The sequence below is a fragment of the Phyllostomus hastatus genome, unplaced genomic scaffold, assembly GCF_019186645.2.
Source record: "Phyllostomus hastatus isolate PE091 unplaced genomic scaffold, TTU_PhHast_1.1 phas_scaffold_60, whole genome shotgun sequence".
Classification (NCBI taxonomy): Eukaryota; Metazoa; Chordata; class Mammalia; order Chiroptera; family Phyllostomidae; genus Phyllostomus; species Phyllostomus hastatus.
In genome coordinates, this window is record NW_025334038.1 from 3,114,996 (window position 1) to 3,138,106 (window position 23,111).

At 40.0% G+C, this 23,111-nt stretch overlaps 1 pseudogene; it reads left to right on the plus strand.

Annotated features, from left to right (window-relative positions):
- The first annotated feature begins 3,987 nt into the window (after positions 1–3,987).
- LOC123810301 lies at positions 3,988–5,634 on the plus strand (annotated as a pseudogene).
- The last annotated feature ends 17,477 nt before the right edge of the window (positions 5,635–23,111 follow it).

The window sequence follows — 23,111 nt, forward strand, 5'->3', positions numbered from 1 at the left end:
TCTGGGAAGCTCTTTATCTGTCCTTCAATTCAAAATGATAGCTTTGCTGGGTACAGTAATCTTGGTTGTAGGTTCTTGCTTTTCACTGCTTTGAATAATTCTTGCCAATTCCTTCTAGCCTGCAATGTCAGAGAAATCAGCTGACAGTCTTATGGGAGCTCCCTTGAAGGAAACTAACTGCTTTTCCCTTGCTGCTTTTAAGATTCCCTCTTTGTATTTAACCTTTGGTATTTTAATTATGATGTGTCTTGGTGTGGGCCTGTTTGGGACTCTATGAGCTCCCTGAACTTGTATGTCTATTTCCTTCACCAAGTTGGGGACATTTTCTGTCATTATTTTTTTCAAATAGATTTCCAATTTCTTACTCTCTATCTTCTCTTTCCAGAACCTCCATAATGTGAAGTTATCTAAGAGCCTCCTTACCAGGGGTGTCCAAACTTTTGGCATGTCTGTGGCATGGGAAGAAGAAGAGTTGTCTTGGGCCACACATTAAATACACTGTGACACATAATCACAAAAAAACCTCATAATGTTTTAAGTAAATTTATGGTTTTGTGTTGGGCTGCATTCACAGCCATCCTGGGGTGCATGTGGCCCACAGGCCATAGGTTAGACACCCTTCTTTAACACTATTCTCATTTTTTTGGATTCTTTTTTCTTGTTGTTGTTTTGATTGCTTGTTTTTTGTTTCCTTACAGTCCAAATCCTTGATTTGATTCTTGGCTTCAGCCACGTTACCCTTGTTTCCATATAAAGTGTTCTTTATTTCAAGAACCTACTTTTTATTTCTTGAAGACAGTATATGGTTTGATATTTTTGAAAAAAATCCAGTCTGATAATCTGTTATTTAATTGGGATTTAGATAATTTATATTTAATGTCATCATTGATATAGGTTTATTTTATTTATTTTCTATTTGTTTCTGTTTTTCCCTCTGCTTTCTATTTTTTGTTTTCTTTTGATTATTTGAATATTTTTTAGTACTCCACTTTAATTTATTGGCTTTTTACCTATGTCTCTTTGTATTTTCTTATTTATTTTTAGTGGTTGATCTAGAAAATATATGTAAAATTCTATTAGTTTCATCTGGGTGCTGTAACAAAGTATCACAAAGTGGGGGCTAGAAGTCTGAGGTAAAGGTGTTGGCAGGGCCATATTCCCTCTGAAGGAGAATATGGTAGATCCTTCCCTGCTAGCTGCTGATAGTTCTTTGGCTTGTGGTAGCACAATTCCCATCTTCACATGGCATTCTCCCTGTGTTTCTGTCTCTGTCCAAATTTCCTCACTTTATAAGTACACAGTTATGTGGGATTAGGACCTACCCTAATGACCTCAATTTATTTCGATAACCTCTGTAAAGACCCTATCTCAAAATAAGGCCACGATCTCAGGACTTCAACATGTGAATTTGGAGGAGTGACAGGTCAATCCATAACAGTAACTAATTTTTTTGTAGTCTACTTATAGTTAATATGTTATTACTTCAAATAAAATGTACAAGTAACTATACAGATCCTTTTATTCCATCCTCCCACTGGCCTTTGTGTTATAGTTTTCATATTGCACATGTCCTACACAAACTACTCTAGATGCTATTAAAATTTTTGCTTTGACTAGTCATATGTACTTCAAAGAACTTAAAAGCAGAAAACCTTTTTCTATTTATACAGATATTTGCATTTTTGTGGCTCTTCCATTATTTTTTTATTTCTATTTTATTACAAGTAAAGATTTATTTAGAAAGTCACAGAGGTGGAAGAAGTGAGCCAGCTTGGTACATGGACTCAGGAAACAATTTACAGAGGCAAAAAAAGGTCACTTGGAGTTTAGGAGAAAGAAAACAAAGGTATGTGCCTTGAGGGAAGAAAGAGAATGAAAAAGCTAGAACATGCTGAAGAGATGGAGAGAGCCTGCTCTTCCTTCATTCTTGATATTTCCAGTTTCCAAGTGGTATTATTTCTCTTCAGCCTGAAGAAATTATTTTATTGTTTCTTTCTTTTCTTTCTTTCTTTTGTTTTTTTTTTAAATAGAGAGGAGAAGGGAGGGAGAAAGAGAGGGAAACATCAATGTATGGTTGCCTTTTGCACGTCCCCTACTGGAGACCTGGCATACAACCCAGGCACGTGCCTTGGCTGGGAATTGAACTGGTGACATTTCAATTCACAGGCCGGCACTCAGTCCACTCAGCCACACCAGCCAGGGCATTATTTTATTATTTCTTTTAAAGCAGGTCTGCAGGTGATGATTCTCTTCGTTTCCCATTTTCTGAGAATATCTTTATTCTGCCTTCATTCCTGAAGGACATTTTCAGGGGATATAGAATTGTGAATTGGGAGGTCTTTGCATTTAAAAAATGTTGTTTCACTGTCTTTGACCTCTGTGATCATTCAAATTATTGTTCTCCAAGAAAGTAATGCTTTTTTTTCTAGTGCTTTCAAGATTTTTTTTCCTTAACCTTTGGATTTTACTAGTTTTAGTTTGATGTATCTGGGATTATTTTCTTTGAGTTTATCCTGTTTATTTTTCTATGAACTTCTTGAATCCATACATTTATGTCTTTTCCCAATTTGAGACATTTTTGGCCATTATTTATTTTTTCTTTCTTTTTGTGTTTTTTTTTTGCCATTGTTTCTTTACTTTTTTTTTTTGTGCATTGATATCTCTCTCTTCTCCTTCTGGGAATCCAATGACACACATTTAGCTCTTTATATTATCCAACAGCCCCTGAGGCTCTCTTTATCTTTTCAGTCTACCCCTCCTTTTCTGTTCTTAAAATAGTATAATTTCTATTGAGCTATTTTCAAGTTCACTGGTCCCTCCTGTCACCTCTGTCCTGCTATTGAGATTCATCCAGTGAATTTTAATGTCTGATATCATGTTTTAATATTTTATAATCTATATCTGAGATGAGAATCTTTCCATTAATTTCAAGTGTTTACCACTCAGAGAACAGTTATTGTGGTTGCTTTAATATCTTTGTCCAATAATGCCTCACTCCAAACAGAGCACAGTAGAATTCACCTCATTGTCTTCACTATTCCCAATTTCAGAAGCTCTTTAGCACTAAAAGAAGGCTTTAGCAGCCCATGTCTCAACCTCTGTCAATGAAGTCCTTTCAACCGCTTCCCTCAGAGCAGACTCAAAACACCAGAGCCTACAGTGCTACTTAAAGTAACTGCTTATTAGTATCACAGTCCAGAAAGCTCTGTTCTTGTTCTGATGTTCCTGTTCTAACTTCTCCATATTCTGAACCATCTTTAAGCTCTGAGAGAGTCTCACAGAGGTGGCTTGGTTGAAAACAGATCTGAATGGCATCAGGGCACATGAGAAGATTTTACAGGCTAGGGCCATCTCAATCTGTGTGGATATTCAGGCCTCAAGGTTCAGAGAACAGGTTAGGGTGAAATCAGATGGAACTTGGAGTCCAAAGCATGCCAGGGAGTCTCAGGGGCTTAGATCATACCTGAATGCTGTCATGAAGAAACTTGAGAAGCCTGAAGGCAGCTTGAACATTAAAACCCATAAAGGCTGAGAGGATCATCAGATCTGAGTACAAAACACTTAAAGGACAATGCCTTGAGGGTTGGGGTGGGATATCTTCTGGGTCCTGAACCTTGAGCTTACCTGCTAGATAGAAGCTGAGCAGTTTGCTGAGGGCAATGAGCTTAAAGCTGGCTTTCTTGTCTTGATTTGTGGGAGGAAAGATTTTAAACAAAACACATGAAGAAAAAATATACAGGAATAAGTTGACAATAAATTTGATGTCAACACAAACAACTTTAACATGACAAAAGAAAATAAAATTAAAAGACATGTAAATAATGAAAGAGCATATAAGAAAGTTTCAATATACAGAATATATGGACTCCCACAAGCCAAGAAAAAGGCACAATCCAATAGAAAAATGAGCAAATGAACAATCAGTTCATAACATAGAAAGTACAAATGGCTGGAAAATGCCTTGCAAGAGGTGGAGCCATTTGATTGATGTCAGAAATGCATGAGCTGTTGAGCTGTGTGAAGAGTGCAATGACCTATAAATGGATGCAATGCCTGGTAAGAGTGAGCTCCTGCAGATGGTGGTAAGCAGCGGGAACCAGAGCCATCACGAATCCTTCCCTCAATGGACCCTGCCACAGGTTGAGGAGGAAAGTCCAATGGAGGAGGGAGCCCAGCCAATGGTAGAGCCAGAGGGTAAAGGAGGCCATGCTGAAGACCCCAGCCCTGAGCAGCATCCAGGCCACATTCAGGTTCCTGACTTGAAATCGAGCACAAGGGGTAACAGGATGCAGCCAAGTGGGATGGGGGGGGGGCACAAATGGGAATTTATAATGGTATCCAGAACTCAGGGTGTCCAGGAAATATTAGAAAAAATATATATATATATAGGATGTCCTCACCCCCACAAGTTTGAGTTGGGGGATGGGATGCATGGAGCAGGGCCATTGATAGTTGTTCTGAATAGCAACAGTTTTGCAGATAACCTCTAGAAGGGTCATTTAACATATCTGTAACCTTTAACTGGTTTCATAGATATGTTAAATAACTGTGGCCTTGCTTTGAGCCAGGGGGATGGGAGTGACTTCTACCCAAGGTGTAACTGGGAACTCCCCCTGGTTACAGTGCCTGAGAGCTTGGAGATGATTGGCTCCATGCTATGGGGCTGTGCCTGCCCAGACTTACTGTGGCAGCCCAGTAAAGCTGGAAGAATAGGGAACGCTGGCAGGTGTAACTGATTGTGGGAGGAGTTGGAAATGGTGCTGCTGAGGAAAACTGGCGCTGAGATTTAAACCCTGATGCAGCAGCCATACTGGGGCTTTTTGGGACCATGCAACTTTGGCAAAAGTTGGGACTGTGCAGCTTTAGGGTGCCCCCTTTTTGCCACATGGCTTAGGAAGCAGGAGAGACTTTTCCTGGAAGAAAAGGGCAGTTCTGGGGGGCTGTTGGACTATTGCTGGGGGGCCATGAGAAGGTGCCACATGGTTTTGAATTAACTGGAGATTATGGTGGCAACACAGTTAATGTTGCCAGAACCAAGGGGCTGCCTGAACCATGGACTTCTACTTCTTTTCCTGAGATATGGTACCCTGGACTGGGCAAAGGGGGGAAGGAAGGACTGTGTGTGCCTGTGGATATTCTAAAGGACTTTAGTGTTTTTAATGAAGACATTAAGTCATTACCCAAAGTCTGTATAACCTTTTAAATAAATAATCCCTTTCCTTTTCACCAATTTCTGACATTGAGAGACGTCTTTCTCTGGTGGCGGGCAAGGTAAACTTAGTATGGGGGGGGACCCCCAGAACAGAGGGGTGGGTTCATTCAGTAATAGTATATCGTCCGCCCCCCTCCCTGGGTCTGTTCTGTAACAAACGTAGAGGAATTTGGTGACTGGGAGGACAGCTATAACTATCTGGAAAAGGAGCTGCTGAGTTGTGTAGGCTACGGAGTATCAGCCACCCGTGAAGAAGCTAACAAGATGTTTCTGAGAATATCCAGAGCAAGAGAAGCTGCTCTGGATGGCAGTTTTGGAAGCATTAGGAGAAGACTCCATTTGATCAGTTGGCTTTTATTGAAGAGCTTTTTTCAGTTATAGTTGTCAATCATCTGAAGGAAGAACTTGGCTATGATTATTGATAGAGTGTAGTTAAATGCAGTTAAAAGAGGAAGAAACTACCTGAGGAGAGACCCAACATTCTATTCTTTCTTGGGTTTGTTCCAATGTGTTAATGAAAAATTCTCTTTTCTTTTTTTAAAAATTATTTTATTGTTGTTCAATTACAGTTGTCCGCATTTACCCCCCACCACTCCCCCACCTACCCCAGCCATCCCTACCTCCCTCCCCTGCTTCCATCCCCTCTTGGTTTTGTCCATTGTGTCCTTTATAGTTATTCCTGAAAACCCTTCCCTCTTTTTTCCCCTATTATCCCCTCCCACCTCTCCTCTGGTTACTGTCAATTTGTTCTTAATTTCAATGTCTCTGGCTATATTTTGCTTGCTTTTTTCTTTTGTTGATTTGTTTCAACTTTTATAGGTGAGATCATATGATATTTGTCCCTCTCTGTCTGGCTTATTTCACTTAGCATAATGCTCTCCAGTTCCATCCATTCTGTCACAAAGGGTAGGAGATCCTTCTTTCTTTCTGCTGTGTAGTATTTCATCATGTAAATGTACTATAGTTTTTTTATCCATTCATTTACTGATGGGCACTTAGATTGCTTCCAGCACTTGGGTGTTGTAAATTGTGCTGCTATGAACATTGAGGTGCATAGGTATTGGGAACTGCCCTGCCTGGTTTCAGAAGATGTAACCCCCCACAGCTAAGGCAAAGTAAAAAGACTTCAGGACCATAAGCCACTAAGGAGACAAAGCTTATCTTCCTGGCATTGCCACCTGACTGGTTAGGCAATGATAGATAAGATTCCTCATCTGTCAACCTTAGGTTGTCCCCAGGGAGGGACAACCTAAAACAGGTGTGGTTGTGATGGGGCCATCAGGAACAGACTTGGAGGACTATAGAAAAAGGGGGTCATGAACCTTCACCCCTCAATTCTGACATAACCTGAGTCCTCATGCTGTCTGTAAGAAGTTTCCTAATCTCTTGGCTGCCTTACTTCTCTTGCCTGACTTAAGCCTGAAACAATACTGCAGGGTGGTGTAGCCCTGGGCAGGAACAGGAGGTTGCCCAGGGCAATCAGGCCTAAGAAAGAATGCATAAAATCCTGTAAAAGCTGCTTTGTTAAGAATGCCCTCAATTTTCTGATAAGGGTCCAAGCATAAAATGTATTTGTTTCCTAAAGTTTTATGGCCCTTTAGCTATCTTACCCTGACTCAGAATAAGCCCTCATAGTTATTTGAATATTATCTATTGTTTGATCATTACTGACTGACAATGATTAATGAGCTTTACCTGTATTCCTGTGCAAAATGAACCCAATAAAAGCCCATTGAGGAAAAGGCTCTTGGCCCTTCTCCTTTGAGAGATCGGCCATCCTTCCTCCTCAAGCAGATCATGTCTTGGTAGACTTATTCTCAGACATGGCAGCCAGGGAGAGGGGGCGCTCTGTGGGTGGGGATCTCCCACGTATAGGTTGTTTTGGATTGGTGTTTCAGGGTTCTTAGGATATAATCCCAGCAGTATAATTGCTGGGTCAAAAGGCAGTTCCATTTTTAGTTTCCAAAAAATTTTATTTTCGAAAAAAAATTGTTGTGCAGAAGAGGGCAGTGACTGCACAGTTGGGAAAAAGGAAAAAAAAAAAAACCACCCTGTTAAACAAAAAGGATCTTAGAGGATTATTGAAAACTGTTTTCAAGAATGTCCTGAAATATCTATGGTTTTGACTGTTATTGATCCAGAATATTTTCTTTGCATTGGGAAAAATTACTTTCATATTTCATTGTAAGAAATGGTTTTGAAAGAATAAGTCATGACCAAGACATATGGCCAGGGCAAGAGCCTGCTGATAATAATTACATGACAGAAAGTAATGTATTCAACTTAGGACACTCAATGTCTTTGTGTTATTTGGACTAAAGCCTATTGAGAAAACTTTGAAGGTTCTACTTTGTGATCTAGCCAAGCCATAGTTATCAAAGGCTAAACTTACAGTCTACAATAAATTGAGAATTCTTAGTATACCAGAAAGATAAACATACTACTGTCAAATAAGTATTGTGTGTTATATATTTTTTTTCTCTGAATCTCACTCTTCTCTGCAAATTGTGCCACCTCCACTTCTCTGAACTTTAACATCTGTCTCCTCAACTCAGTGAGACCACTGTGTTCTGCTGCGTACCCTTTCCCTGTGCAGTGGCCTGGATAAAAGCAGATATATACTGATATAAAGCAGGTATGATTTGGGGGCTTGTATAATGAATTTCTCTTCCCTCCTGGGCTATACTGCCTGGTGCACATTGAATGGAATCAGCTCTTTCATACGTTATGCCCAGTTTTCTAGTTAACCAGTGCAGAAAGGGAAATTCAGTACTAGTTATTATGATGTGGCCAGAAACAAAAGTAATCCTTGGAAGTTATATTGATCTACTAACACATAAGAAGGCATAAATTGTAGATTTTAATCTCCATGTGTTGGGATTTTTTTCCATGTGCAAGCATTATCCTTTATATTGGCACATTATGATCTTCTTAAATTATTTTGATATTTTTCTTTTTTATTTAATTATTGTTCAAGTAGTTTTCTGTCTTTTATTCCCGTCCCAGCCAATTTCCCTCAGCCCATTTCCCTTCTACCTCCACCCCTCCCCAGCCTCTGTCCATGTGTCCTCCACACCATCCCTGCAAGCCCCTCCTCCCCCAAAACTCCTCCCCTTCCTCTGGTCAGCCTGCCCCCCATTTCAGTTTCTCTGGTTATATTTTGGTTGGTTGTTTTGTTGATTAGGTTCTCATTAAAGGTGAGATCATATGGTATTTGTCTTTCACCACCTGGCTTACTTCACTTAGCATAATGCTTTCCAGTCCCATACATTCTGTCGCAAACCATAGGGGCTTCTTTCTTTCTGCTGCATAGAATTCCACTGTGTAAATGTACCATAGTTTTTTGATCCATTCATTTACTGATGGGCACCTAGGTTGCTTCCAGCTCTTGGCTATTGTAAATTGTGCTGCTATGAACATCGGGGTGCATAGATTCTTTTGGATTGGTGTGTCAGGGCTCTTAGGATATAATCCTAGCAGTGGATTTGCTGGGTCAAAAGGCAGATCCATTTTTAGTTTTCTGAGGAAATTCCATACTGTTTTCCATAGTGGTTGTACCAGTCTGCAGTCTCACCAACAGTGTACTAGAGTCCCCTTTTCTCCACAACCTCTCTAACACTTGTTTGTTGCTTTGTTTATGATGTCCATTCTGACCAGTGTGAAGTGGTATCTCATTGTGGTTTTAATTTGCATCTCTCTGATAGCTAGCGATATTGAGCAACTTTTCATGTGTCTCTCGATCCTCTGTATGTCCTTGGAGAAGTGTCTGTTCAAGTCCTTTGCCCGTGTTTTAATTGGGTTGCTTGTCTTCTTAGAGTGGAGACGTGTAAGTTATTTTTATATTTTGGAGATTAAACCCTTGTCTGAGGTATCATTGGCAAATATGTCTTCCCATATGGTTGGTTCTCTTTTTATTTTAATACTGTTTTCTTTAGCTGTGCAGAAGCTTTTTATTTTGATGAGATCCCATTTGTTTATTCTTTCCTTTATGTCCCTTGCTCTAGGGGACATATCAGTGAAAATGTTGCTGCATGAAATATCTGAGATTTTTCTGCCTATGTTTTCCTCTAGGACTTTAATGGTGTCATGGCTTATATTTAAATCTTTTACCCACCTTGCATTTATTTTTGTGTATGGTGTAAGTTTGTGCTTGAGTTTCACTTTTTTGCACGTAGCTGTCCAGTTCTCCCAAACACCGTTTGTTGAAGAGGCTATTTTTACTCCATTTTATGTTGCTGCCCCCTTTGTCAAATATTAATTGACCGTAGAGAGTTGGGTTTATTTCTGGGCTCTCTGTTCTGTTCCATCGGTCTGTGTGCCAGTTTTTATGCCAGTACCAGGGTGTTTTGATTACTGTGGCCTTGTAATACAGTTTGGTATCAGGTATTGTGATCCCTCCTACTTTGCTCTTCTTTCTCAACATTGCGGCAGCTATTCAGGATCATTTATGGTTCCATATACATTTTTGAAGTGTTTGTTCTATGTCTGTGAAATATGCCATTAGTAATTCAATAGGTATTGCATTGAATGTGTAAGTTGCTTTGGGTACTATGGACATTTTGATGATGTTGTTAATTCTTCCAATCCATGAGCACGGTATATGTTTCCATTTGTTTGTGTCTTCCTTGATTTCTTTCTTCAGTGTTGTGTAGTTTTCTGAGTACTGGTGTTTTACCTCCTTGGTTAGGTTTATTCTTAGGTATTTTATTTTTCTTTTTGCTATATCAAAGGGGATCTTTTTCTTGATTTCTGCTTCTGCTGTTTCATTGTTGTTATACAAAAATGCCTTTGATTTCTAGATATTGACTTTGTATCCTGCTGTTTTGCTAATTTCACTTATTAGGTCGAGCATTTCTTTGGCGGAGTCAATAGGATTTTTTATGTACACTATCATGTCATCTGCAAACAGTGAGAGTTTTGTTTCCTCCTTTCTGATTTGGATGCCTTTTATTTCCTTTTCTTCTCTGACCACTGTGGCTAAAACTTCCATTACTATGTTGAAAGGAAGTGATGAAAGTGGATAACCTTGTCTTGTTCCTGATCTTAGTGGGAAAGATTTTAGTTTTCCCCATTGAGTATGATGTTGGCTGTAGGTTTCTCATATATGGCCTTTATTATGTTGAGGAATGCTTCCACTATTCCCACTTTGCTGAGTGTTTTTTTTTTTATCGTAAGTGGGTGCTGTACCTTATCTTTTGCTTTTTCTGCATCTATTGATATGATCATGTGATTTTTGTCCTTGCTTTTGTTTATGTGACGTATTACATTTACTGATTTGCAAATATTGAACCATCCTTGCATCCCTGAAATGAATCCCACTTGGGCATGGTGTATGATCTTTTTAATGTATTGTTGGATATGGTTTGCCAATATTTTGTTGAGGATTTTATTTTGATGAGGATGTTCATCAGTGATATTGGCCTGAAGTTTTCTTTTTTGGTTGTGTCTTTGTCTGATTTTGGGATTAGGATGATGCTCACTTCATAGAAAGAGTTTGGGAGTCTCCCATCATTTTGGATTTTTTGGAATAATCTGTGAAGGATAGGGGTTAGCTCTTCCTTAAACACTTTGAAGAATTCTCCCGTGAAACCATCCAGTCCAGGACTTTTGAGTGTCAGGAGTTTTTTGATTACTGCTTCAATTTCATCTGCTGTTATTAGTCTGTTCAGGCTTTTTGCTTCTTCTTCATTGAGTTTTGGAAGATTATATTTTTCTAGAAATTTGTCCACTTCACCTAGGTTTTCAAATTTCTCGGCATACATTTCTTTGTAGTAATTTCTTACAATCCTTTGTATTTCTGTGGTATCAGTTGTAATCTCTCCTCTTTCATTTCTGATTGTGTTTATTTGGGTCTTCTCTCTTTTTTTTCTTGATGAGTCTGCTAAAGGCTTGTCTATTTTGTTTATCTTTTCAAAGAACCAGCTCCTGGATTCATTGATCCTTAGAATTGTGCTTTTGGTCTCTATGTCTTTTAATTTTCTCTGATCTTAGTTATTTCCTTCCTTCTGCCTTCTCTGGGCTGTCTTTGTTGTTGATCCTCTAGTTCTTGTAAACGTAGGGTTAGGTTGTTTGTTTGAAATGTTTCTATCTTTTTTAGGTAGGTCTGCATTGCTATGAACTTCCCTCTCAGGACTGCCTTTGCTGTGTCCCATACGTTTTGGGTTCTTGTGAGTTCATTTTCATTTGTTTCCAGAAACTTTTTGATTTCTTCCCTAATTTCATTCTTGACCCATTCATTGTTTAATAGCATGCTATTCAATCCCTATGATTTTGAGTGTTTTGGGTTTTTTCCCTTGGGGTTGGTTTCTAGTTTCAGTCCCTTGTGATCCGAGAAAATGCTTGGTATGATTTCAATTTTCTTGAATTTGTGAGGCTGTTTGGTGTCCCATCATGTGGTCTATCTTTGAAAATATTCCATGTGCATTTGAAAAGAATGCATATTTAGCTTCTTTGGGATGAAGGGCTCTATATATGTCAGTTAAGTACATTTCATCTAGGACATTGTTCAATGCCACAATATCTTTGTTGATATTTTGTTTGGAAGATCTGTCCATTTTTGACAGTGGGGTGTTAAAATCCCCTACTATAATTGTGTTGCTGTCAATTGTGTTGCTCTACGACTTTATGTATTTGGGTGCATATATGTGTACAATGTTTGTTTTCTTGGTGGATTCTTCCCTTGAGTATTATGAAGTGACCTTCTGGGTCTCTCTTTATGGCCATTTTTTAGAAGTCTATTATGTCTGAAATGAGTATTGCTACCCTGGTTTTTCTTTCCTGTCCATTTTCTTGGAAAATTTGTTTCCAGCCCTTCACTTTCAGAGTGTGTAGTCTTTTGTCCTGAAGTGGGTCTCTTGTAGGCAGCATATGTGTGGGTTATGCTTTCTTATCCATTCAGCTATTGTATGTCTTTTGATTGGAGCATTTAATCCATTTACTTTTATGGTTATTATTGAAAGGTACTTAGTTATTGCCATTTTTGTACCTGTGTTTCTTTCTCTCTCTCTTTTCCTTCCTTTCCTTAAAGCGGTACCTTCAGCATCTCTTTCAGAGCTGGTTTAGAGAAAGTGTATTTTTTTAGATTTCTTTTGTCTGGGAAGCTCCTTATTTGGCCTTCTATCTTGATTGAGAGCCTTGCTGGGTAAAGTAGCCTTGGTTGCAGACCTCTGCTTCTCATTACTTGGAATATTTCTTGCCATTCTCTTCTGGCTTGGAATGTTTCCATTGAGAAGTCAGCTGCTAACCTTATTGGGGCTCCCTTGTATGCCACTTCCTGTTTTTCCCTTGCTGCCTTTAAGATTCTCTCTTTGTCTTGGTACTTTGCCATTTTAATTATGATGTGTCTTGAGGTGGGCCTCTTTGGGTTCCTCTTGATTGGGACTCTCTGTGTTTCTGGATTTGTGTGACTTTTTTTCTCATCAAATTGGGGAAGTTTTCCATCATTACTTTTTCAAATAGGTTTTCTATCCCTTGCTCTTTTTCTACTTCTGGTATCCTTATTATACTGATATTATTATGTTTCATATTGTCTTGCATTTCTCTTAATCCCTCTTCATTCTTTCTGAGCCTCTTTTCCTTTTCTTGCTCTTTCTGGGTGTTTTTTTTCTACTTTGTCCTCCTGCTCACTGATCCAATCTTCTGCTTCTTTGACCCTGTTTTTGATTCCTTCTACTGTGTTCTTCAGCTCAGAAATTGTACTCTTCATTTCCTTTTGCCCCTTGTTGATAGTTTTTATTTCCTTTTCCATGTTCGTATAGTTTCCAATGAATTCATTGTAGTTTCCCTGTAATTTCTGATAATTCACTGTGAGCTCATTGAACTCCCTGATAACCATTGCTTTGAACTCAGTATCTGATAGTTGAGTTGTCTCTATTTCATTTATCATCCTTTCTGAGGCTTCCTCCTTTCCTTTCATTTGGGGATTGTTTCCTTGTCTTCCCATTGTTGGTGAGACTCTTCTTGTTGGCCTCAGCTTCTTAAATTGATCTGTTCTGATTCCCTGGGTGTATAGTGTGAACTTCTATGGTAGAATACCTGTGAGATTCACTGGTGCAGTTCTTGATCTCCCAAGCTCACTGGTTTTGGGCTGTCATTTAAATTGGCTCTGTGTTTGTTTTGGGGTTTTGATTGTTGTTGTGTCTTTCTTTGGTGGGTCGTTCCCACCAGCTGGTTAGCGTAGGGTCACTCTGTCCACCATCTCTTGTATTTTGTTTTGCTGGTGAGGGCAGGTTGTGTTGAAGTTGTTTCTTCCATGTGTACAAGGTTTTGTGGATGCTTTTGTTCAGTTGTTTGTTCCGAGTAATTTCTCCACTAATTAGTTATTTCCAGATAGGTCGTGGATTGAGGTTAGTGTGGCTTCCACTCCCTCCTTCACCTTCTTCTGTGGTTATCTGTTGGTGGTTCCTTTGTTGTTGGGTTTCCTCTTCCAGCGGGTATCCTGGTGTTCACAGCTTCCACCTACTCTTTTTTGTAATCAGTTGGAGGGGAAAGGCAAAATGGTTTAAGACAATAACACAGTTTTCTATGATATTTACAGTAGCAGCCAGGAGAGAAGAGATAGGAGATCCTTTGGCTATGTATAGTGTTAACCGTGATATTCTACCCAATTAGCCACTTTTTTTGAAAGGTTAGAGAGAAGACAAAACTCTTGTCGGGGAGGTAAGGGGTGTGAGTTGGATCTAGAAGGCAGTGAGGTTTTGGGAAGTCAGATTCTGAAGTATGGTGAGAGTAAAGGATAGTAAATAGGTGTAGTGTGTTAGAGAATGGAGTTAACCATTACAGTAATAGAGTTCAGGAAACCATGAAGTTGGCTAAGATCTGGGAGGGGTGTTGTGAAGTATTTACAATTGTATGGAACAGCTATTATTTACAATAATATTAGAGCAACAGTCATATGACAGAATCTATGTGATTTGGATAACAAGAATAGGGAGTATAGGACCTTGAGTAGTGTGCTAATGGAACCCAAGTGAAGTGAAGGACAGTAAATTAGCAATACACTATGAAAGAGAGAATAGCAGACAACTGTCAAATGATACAATATAACCAGCCAAGCAAAGAAGACTAAACAAAAAGAAGAGGAATACAAAAATACTATTAAAATAAAAGATGTAAAAATAATGAAAAATAATAATACAAATATATAATAACTTGCATGGTCTCTGTAATAGCAAAGTGAAATTTGTTGCACGGTCTCAGCTGTTGAGATGCTCCCTCTCTGGGTTCATCCCTGGTCTTTTCACAGTTCCAGGGTTTTGTTTTTTTTTTTGTCTCACTTTTGGGTATTTAAAAAAAGAGAGAGAGAGAAGCAGAAGAAGTAGGAAGAAGAGATAAAATTGGAAAGAAAAGACGAAGGAATAAAACAAGAAAGATGGAGAGAAAGGAAGAAGGAATTGAGAGATTAAAAAAAAAAAAAAGGCCTCTTGGTGGTTTCAAACTGGCCACACTGGTTTTTCTGGTCTTGCTGGCTGCAGCAAGCTGAGGGGCTTTTCTCCCTTCCTGATCAGTACTCAGTCAGTCTCTTGCGCACTCTCTCCAGAGCTAGCCTGGCGTCTTTCCTCGGGGCCCTGAGTGTGGGATCCAGGCCTTCTGCAGAACACACTGTCCCCTTGTTGTGGGTGCCCACGCGCTCGGCCTGGCCGCACTGGCCCCAGCCCTATGGGTTTGGGCGTGTACCCTTCCCAGTGCTATGGGGGCATGCAGGGCTTCCTACACCCCCTTGGAAGTGCTGCCTGGCTCTGTGGGAAGGAGGCCCAAGCGACTGTTGCAGAACAATTCCCCAAACAATGTCTTTTTTCACTTTTTCTTTTTGTGAAATTTCTCCTACTCAAGCTTGCTGCTCAGTACAGTGGCCTGGCCTCTCACACAACCCAATTCTCCAGCCAGACCAGGACTATTGGGGTCAGGGGCCATCACAGCACGACTCTCAACTCTCCCCAGCCAGCATCCACAGACTCCGTGGGTGCTCACAGCCCCTATGTGTTTGCCACTTAGTCCTTAGTCCCCTCTGTGACTTTAAGCAACCAGGTCTCTCCCATTGCTTCTGAAACCTCATTTGGCCGAGGAGGGAGCAGCTGACCTAGCTCTCTCCCAAGAAATCTGTGGCATACCTGGTGGGCACTGGGCCTGGGGCTGCAGCTGCCCTGGTCCCCACACTGGTCCCTGGGATTTTATTGTCCTGATGCATTCTCTTTACTGTCTGGTTTCTTAATGCCTGCTACAATTTTTGGTCTCCTATTTTCATATATGCTGGGGTACTATTGGCTGTCTGCTTTGTTCCTCCGCAGATTGGCTAGGTTTTTCTCCCGTATGTAGGGGAAAGTGGAATCTGCTCCCTCCTACCTCACCGCCATCTTCCTGCATTGTGTGTTATATCTTTAAAATTTTTTATTGATTTAAGAGAGAGACAGAGAGACAGAGAAACATTGATTTGTTGTTCCACTTACTTGTGCATTCATTGGTTGCTTCTTGTTTGTGCCTTGACCGGCAATCAAACCCACAGACCTGGAATATTGGTATGATGCTCTAACCAACTGAGCTACCCGGCCAGGGCCATGTGTACTATATCTTAAAGTGCTTCCAAAAGCATCTATACTTTTGTTTGTACATGTGTCTTGACCATTTATAAAGAAGTTATGATCTACAATTCAAGAAAATTCATTAATTTGACCATTTTAAAAATATATACTTTATTGATTATGCTATTATGGTTATCCTGATTTTTACCCATTTGCATCCTTCACCCAACATCCTCTACTCCCCCAGGCAATCCCCACACCATTGCTCATGTCCATGGGTCATACATATAAGTTCTTTGGCTACTCCATTTCCTATACTGTACTTTACATCTATCTCCATGGCTATTCTATAACTACATATTTGTGCGCAGCTGCCACCTGTGTGCCCAGGGTCTGCCCGCTTTCGTCTTGCATGCCTGGTGCCAACGCTTTTTGTGCCATGACCTCTCTCCGCCTGGCTCGCCATCTGACTCTGCCCTGCCTACCAGTCTGGATGAATGTATCTATTTTAACTCCTTGGTTATCGGACTTCCATACAGTTCAATTTTCTGTCAGTTCTCATTGTTACTTTGTTTCTAAATTGTTGTCCTTATTTTGGTTGTGCAAGGAGGCACAGTATGTCCACCTATGCCTCCATCTTGCCTGGGAGCTCTCTTCCTTCTTTTCTGTTTGGTTGTTTCTTCCTTCTGGTCCACTCCATTGATTTGAGTCCCAGTTTCCTTCCCATCACTATTGGTTCCCTGTACATTTTCCTTTATTTCACTTAGTGTAACCTTCATTTGTTCATCTAATATGTGACCACATTCAACCAATTCTGTGAGCATCCTGATCACCAGTGCTTTGAACTGTTCATCTGATGGGTTGGCTATCTCTTCATAGCTTAGTTGTATTATTTCTGGAGCTTTGATCTATTCTTTCGTTTGGACCATTTTTTGTCTTGATGAGCCTGTTGCATAGTGAGGGGCGGAGCCTTAGGTGTTCACCTGAGTGGGGCAACCTGTTTGCTGGGTTGTGATGCAGTATGTGGGGGAGGGGTCCGAGAGGGAACAATGGTGCTTGCTCCACTCTCTGCTGGATTTCAGTCACTTCCCCTGCTTCCCCCAAGCCAACTGGGCCCTTCTGGTGCTGATTCCTGGGTGGATGGGTTTGTGTATGTTCTAGGACACTGTGAGTCTCTCCAATGAACTCTCCTGTGAGTCTGGGAGTTTCTACCAGCACCTCAACCCCCACAAATTGGTGTTTTGAGGCTTTATTTCCCTGAGCTGGAACCCTGGATTGCATGGTCTGTCTCCCTTCCCAGTTTCATCTTGTTTATCTGTCTGTGAATGTGGGACATCCTGGTCTGCCAGCCACCTTGTGTGCCAAGCCCCTCCACAATCTGCCGCCTCACTGGGTCTGCTGGCTGCCACCTGCGCACCCAGGGTCTGCCAGCTGCCGCTTTGCCGAGAGTCCTCACCACCCAGCTGCCCAGCTCCGCCCCTCCTACCAGTCTAGATGAATGTTTTTTTCTTTAACTTCTTGGTTGTCAGACTTCCATATAGTTCAATTTTCTGTTAGTAATGGTTGCTTTTTGGTTCTAAATTTTTGTTGTCCTTATTTTGGTTGTGCGAGGAGGCACAGTGTGTCTACCTATGCCTCCATCTTGGCTGGAAGTCTCCCTATTCATACTTCTTAATCCTTTCATCTCTTCATCCATTCTTCCTACAATCCTCTCCCATCTGACAACCATCAAAGCCCTCTCCATGTCTATGATTTTCTCTCTGTTCTTCTTGTTTGGGTAGTTTGTTTTTTTTAGATTCAATTGTTGATAGGTATGTATTTTTGCCATTTTATTCTTCATAGTTTGGTCTCCTTTCTCTGAAAGAAGTCCCTTTAACATTTCACATAATAATGGTCTGTTGATGATGAACTTCCTTAGATTTTGTGTGTGTGTGTGTGTTGGGGGGGGGGTGGAGCTCTGTATCTTCCCTTCAATTCTAAATGGTATCTTTGGAATAGTATAAAATGGTATCTTTGGGTAGAGCAATCTTGGCCATAAGCCTCTGCTTTTCATGATTTTTGAATATGTCTTGCCAATCCCTTCTAGCTTACAAAGTATCTTTTGAGAAATAAGCTGACAGTCTTATGGGGACTCCCCTGTTGGTAACTAATTGCTTTTCTCTTGCTGCTTTTAAGATTAATTATCTCTTTTTCTTTAATCTTGGGTAACTTAATGATGATGTGCCTTGGTGTGTTCCTTTTTAGGTCCAGTTTCTTTGGCACTCTCTGTGCTTCCTGGACTTGCATGTCTATTTCTTTCACCAAATCAGAGAAGTTTTCTTTCATTATTTCTTCAAATAGATTTCCTATTTCTTGCTCTTTCTCTTCTCCTTCTGGCACCCCTATGATGCCAAGGTTGGAACACTTGAAGTTGTCCCAGAGGCTCCTTACACTATACTTGTTGTTTTTTAGATTCTTTGTTTTTCTTGTTCTGATTGGTTGTTTTTTTGTCCTTAAGTTCCATATCATTGATATGCTTCTTGGCTTTATCCACTCTACTGTTGTTTCCCTGTAAATTGTTCTTTATTTTTGATTAGTGTATCTTTTGTTTATGACTGGATCTTTTTTATTCTGTTGAGGTCCTCACTAAGTTCCTTGAGCATCCTTTTAGCCAGTGTTTTGAACTCTGTATTTGACATATTGCTTATCTCCATTTTGTTTAGTTCTTTTTCTGGAGTTTTGATCTGTCCTTTCATTTGGGTCATGTTTCTTTGTCTCCTTGTTTTGGCAGTCTCCCTGTGTTTGTGTCTACGTATTGGGTAGAGGTGCTTTGACTCCACATCTAGGTAGTGTGGCCTAATGTAGTAGGTGTCTGGTAGGGTCCAGTGGCACAACCTCCCCTATCACCTAAGCTGGGTACTTGAGTTGTATCCTTTGTGGGGGCTGAGTACACCCTCCTCTTGTAGTTGACCCTTGGTTGCTATTGGTTCATCAATGGGAAGAATCTACCCAGGCCAGTCAACTGTAAGGATTGACTGTGATCACTGACCACAAACATCTGCCCTCTGTGGAGTATCAGCTGCACAGGGGCAGAGTGTTGGTGTTCTGATGTGGTCTGTAGCTGTCCACTGGGTGTGCTGGTCCTGGGGTTTCCTAGCTGGTGCGGACCAAGGTCAGCCCCCCACATATGTTTTTCCCAGGGCCACCCTGCCTAAGCCATAAAGCAATCAGAGATGGCTGCTACTTGTGCTGGGCTTGGAGATTCCCAAGTGACGCAAAACTGTGAATCTAAGCTGGCTGATCCTAGTGCCAGACCTGAACCTCACTGAGGACAGCTGTTGCTTTTTTGAGAGGAATGAGGAAGTTCTGCAGTATGAGCCAAGACCAGCCACTCATATGGAATAGCAACTTTTGTAGGTCCATAAGTTGGGTGGGGCAGAGTGTCTGGGGATCTCCAAGGCAGTCAAACAGTGTTAGCTAGGTGATGGAGTCTCAGATATGGAACCAGGTTGCTGGCTCTGTGGGTCTGTAGGGAGAGCCTTTAGAAAAGGGACAATAGCCTTTGCTCACCTTGATGCTAGACACTTCAGTTTCTCTCAGTATAGCACTGGTGCCTTTCAAGGTGCTTTCACATTTTTGGAGCTCAAAGGGAATAAGTCTGAGTAGGTGAGTCCATTTGTGTGTTCTTTAAGAGGAACTGCTTGGGGCTCCAGAAATTTCTTCCACCAACTCATCCCTATTGGTTTTTGCAGCCAGGAGTTGTGGGGACTTATGTTCCTGGAACTGGAACTCTGTGCTGGGGACACCTTGTCTGGGACCTAGGTCTGGGACTCTTTGCTCCTAAGATATGCCTGCTGAATTTTTGTCTACCACATGTGGGTATGGGACCAGCTTGTTCCACATCTATGCTCCTCCTGCCAGTCTGGATGGCTGTGGTTTCTTTAATTCCATAGCTGTCATACTTTCATTCAACTCAATTTCTGACAGTTTTGAGTGATGGCTGCTCTATATTTTATTTGTAATTTTGATGTGGTTGTGTGAAGAGGTGAGCCATGTCTGCCTATGCTGTCATCTTGACCAGAAGTGACAACCATTTTTAAAAGTCAAAAATGAAGAAGTCCTTATTAAACTTTCAAATTCAAACATTAAAATGTATGCAAAAGTATAAGGAAAACAAACTATTTCTAAGACCCTCATATATTGGAGAAATTTTCTATTTTACTCTCTGTTTTTCATTTAACTTCTAGGTTAAAGACTGGTTGAACTTCATAAAGTAAGAACTGTTAAGTAAAAATTGTCAAGTGAAAGGAAGGCCCTACATTTTAAAAAGATTATGAAAGTTATATCATCAACCTTTAAAGTTTTAAACCTGTTCAGAAATCCACCTCAGTATCTGAAGTTTCCCTTCGTGTCTTCTTCTAATTAGCTTGTTATTGGTTATGCACCATCATTTGAGATAATAAAATTTCTTATACTGTGTCAAAAAATACAAATGACCAATAATCATAAAAAGGTGACCAATTGCACTAGTAATCAGGGAAATCTAAAGGAAAAAAGTGGTGAGAGAATACCATTTGCAATCATCATATTTGTTAAGAGTCAAATTGGACAATACAAAGTGTTGGTGAGAAAAGGTATGAAGAAATGGGTACTTTGTATACTGACACAAGAAACAAATTGTACAGGCAAATGTGAAACTGAAAATTAACAGTACACATGTTTAGTCATTAGATCATGGAATCTAGAGTTGTAGGTGTAGGCTTTAATGAAATGTTTCAATTGCTTTGGTTGTCATGTAGCTTGTAGTCAAAGATTAAGAAAGTATATTAGCCACTTATAGTTTAAAGATTAAGAAAATATATTTTTCATGCCCTGAAGGCCTTCCTGTAACATGAATTCCAGGAAAATATGTTTCAAAGTACACTTTGCTTAAAAGTCAAGCATGCATACGATGGAATATGACTCAGCCCCCCGCCCCCACAAAAAGAATGAAATCTTTCCATCTGCAACAACATGGATAGACCTAGAAGGTATTGTGCCAAGTGAAATAAGTGAGACAGAGAAAGAAAAATAGCATATGATTTTACTTGTATGTAGAATCTAAAAAACAAAATAAGTGAACAAGCAGAATAAAATAGACTCATAGGTACAGAGAATATTTTGATGATTGCCAGATGGAAGAGGGGTTAAATGGATGAATGAAAAGGGTGAAGATATTAAGAAGTACAAATTGGTGTTTACAGAATAATCATGGGGATGTAATGTATAACATAGGGAATACAGTCAATAATATTGTAATAACTATGTATGGTGTCAGATGGACACTAGTTTTATCAGAGTAACCACTTTGCAGGTTATATAAATGCCTAATCACTGGGTTGTACACCTAAAACTAATGTAATATTCTATGTCAACTGTAATTGAAAAATAAAAAAATATTAAACAAAGCAAAACAAACGAACGAGTGCACTTTGCTTGACATAATAGGAAAATGGAGCTGGTTATGCATAAGCCAGTGAAAGCTTAAACAATAAAAATGATTAGGAGATGTTCAGTTTCTGCTTTTGCTTTAAATATCATGTCACACAACTGACACACACTCATAGATACTTTTCAGAATCTTGGTTCCTCACCCTGGTTGGATGGCCCAACCACAGTTAGGAAAGCTCCAGACAAGATGATGTCAGGAACTAGGTTAATCAGACTAAGGAGCACCTCTGAAGCTTACACAAGAACTAACCAATCATCTTCATTTGTGACTCCTGATCTTTAACCTTCAATCTTGCCTTGAAAATCGCTTTATTAAAAATCATCAGGGGAGTTTGGCATTTAAGTGATAGCTTCCTGTTTTCCTGGCTTGATGTCCTGCCAACAAACACTTTAACAAACTCGATGTTCAGTGTTTGGCTCTGCCACCCATCAGGTGGGTGGGTCCTCTTCATTTTAGTAGCAAATACATAGAACAACTTGACTTTTACAACTAAAAATGTTTATATCCCTTGACTCAGCATTCTATTTCTAGAAATATACCATACAGAAATATTTGCACCCATGTGCAAGAAGCAGCTTTGGGCATGTTTATGAAACATCATCTTTGACCAAACAAAATTGAAATAAATGTTTGTTAGGAAGGAAATGGATGCATAAAGCATATACACGTATAACATGTATTCGGTGGATTTAGAAGTTAAAAGCAATGAACTGGACCAGTGGCTCTCAAACTTTTTGGTCTCAGGCCCCCTTTACATCTTCAAAATTATTGATGCTCTTGAAAAGCTTTCGTATATGTGGGTTATATCTACTAATATTTATAACATTAGAATTACAAAACTGAGAAATTGAAAAAATATTAATTAAAAATAATAAAACCATTATATGTTAACATGATATTTATGTTAATGTGAATAACACTTTAATTTAAAAAGCTATATTTTCCAAAACAAAACAATTTAGTGGTGTCTACATAAGAACATCCAAAACTGTGGAGAATTTTTATAAAAATTTATGTGAACCAAACAGAGGACATGTCTGGAAGTAAGATCTAAGCAGACTGAGAGCCCTGGCTGGGTGGCTTAGTTGATTTGAACATTGTCCCATATACCAAAAGGTTGTGGGTTTGATCCCGAGTTAGGGAACATAAATAGGTTGCAGGTTCCATCCCGAGTCTACTGATGCTTATCTCTCCCTTTCTCTCTAAACATCAATAAACATATCATCAGGTGAGGATTACAAAAAAAAAAAAAAAAGGAAAAAAGATGGAGTTCTGGCCAAAATGGAGGTGTAGGTAGAAATGCTTCACTTCCTCTAACAACCAATAAAAGGATAACAACCAATCTAAAAACAATAAATGACCAGAAATGCTAGAAAATCAAATGGTGTAGAACTCTGACAACCATGGAATTAAAGAAACATTCATTCAGACAGGTAGGAGGAGCAGAGATGGGCCACTGAGCGGAGAGGACACCTGGCAAGGCAGCGGACTGGTGAGATGGGCCTGGCTGAACAGAAAATTAAAGACTTGACACTAGCTGTAAACTACTGTGGGGGTTGCCATGGTGGGAGAAACTCCCAGTCTTACGGAAGAATTCCTTGGAAAGTGGGGCTAGAGTGGAGCAAGTCAGTGGCATTGTTACCTCTCTGACCTCTCCCCCACAGACAACACAATGTGCAACAAGGAGGGTTGCCCCACCCTGGTGAATACTTATGGCCCTGCCCCTTTACAACATAACAGGTGTGCCGAAACAAAGAAATATGGCCCAAATGAAAGAACAGAGCAACACTCCAGAAAAAGACTAGGCGACAAAGAGATAGACAACATATCTGATGCAGAGTTCAAAACACTGGTAATCAGGATGCTCACAGAAATGACTGAGTTTGGTCACAAAATGAAGGATACCCAAAGT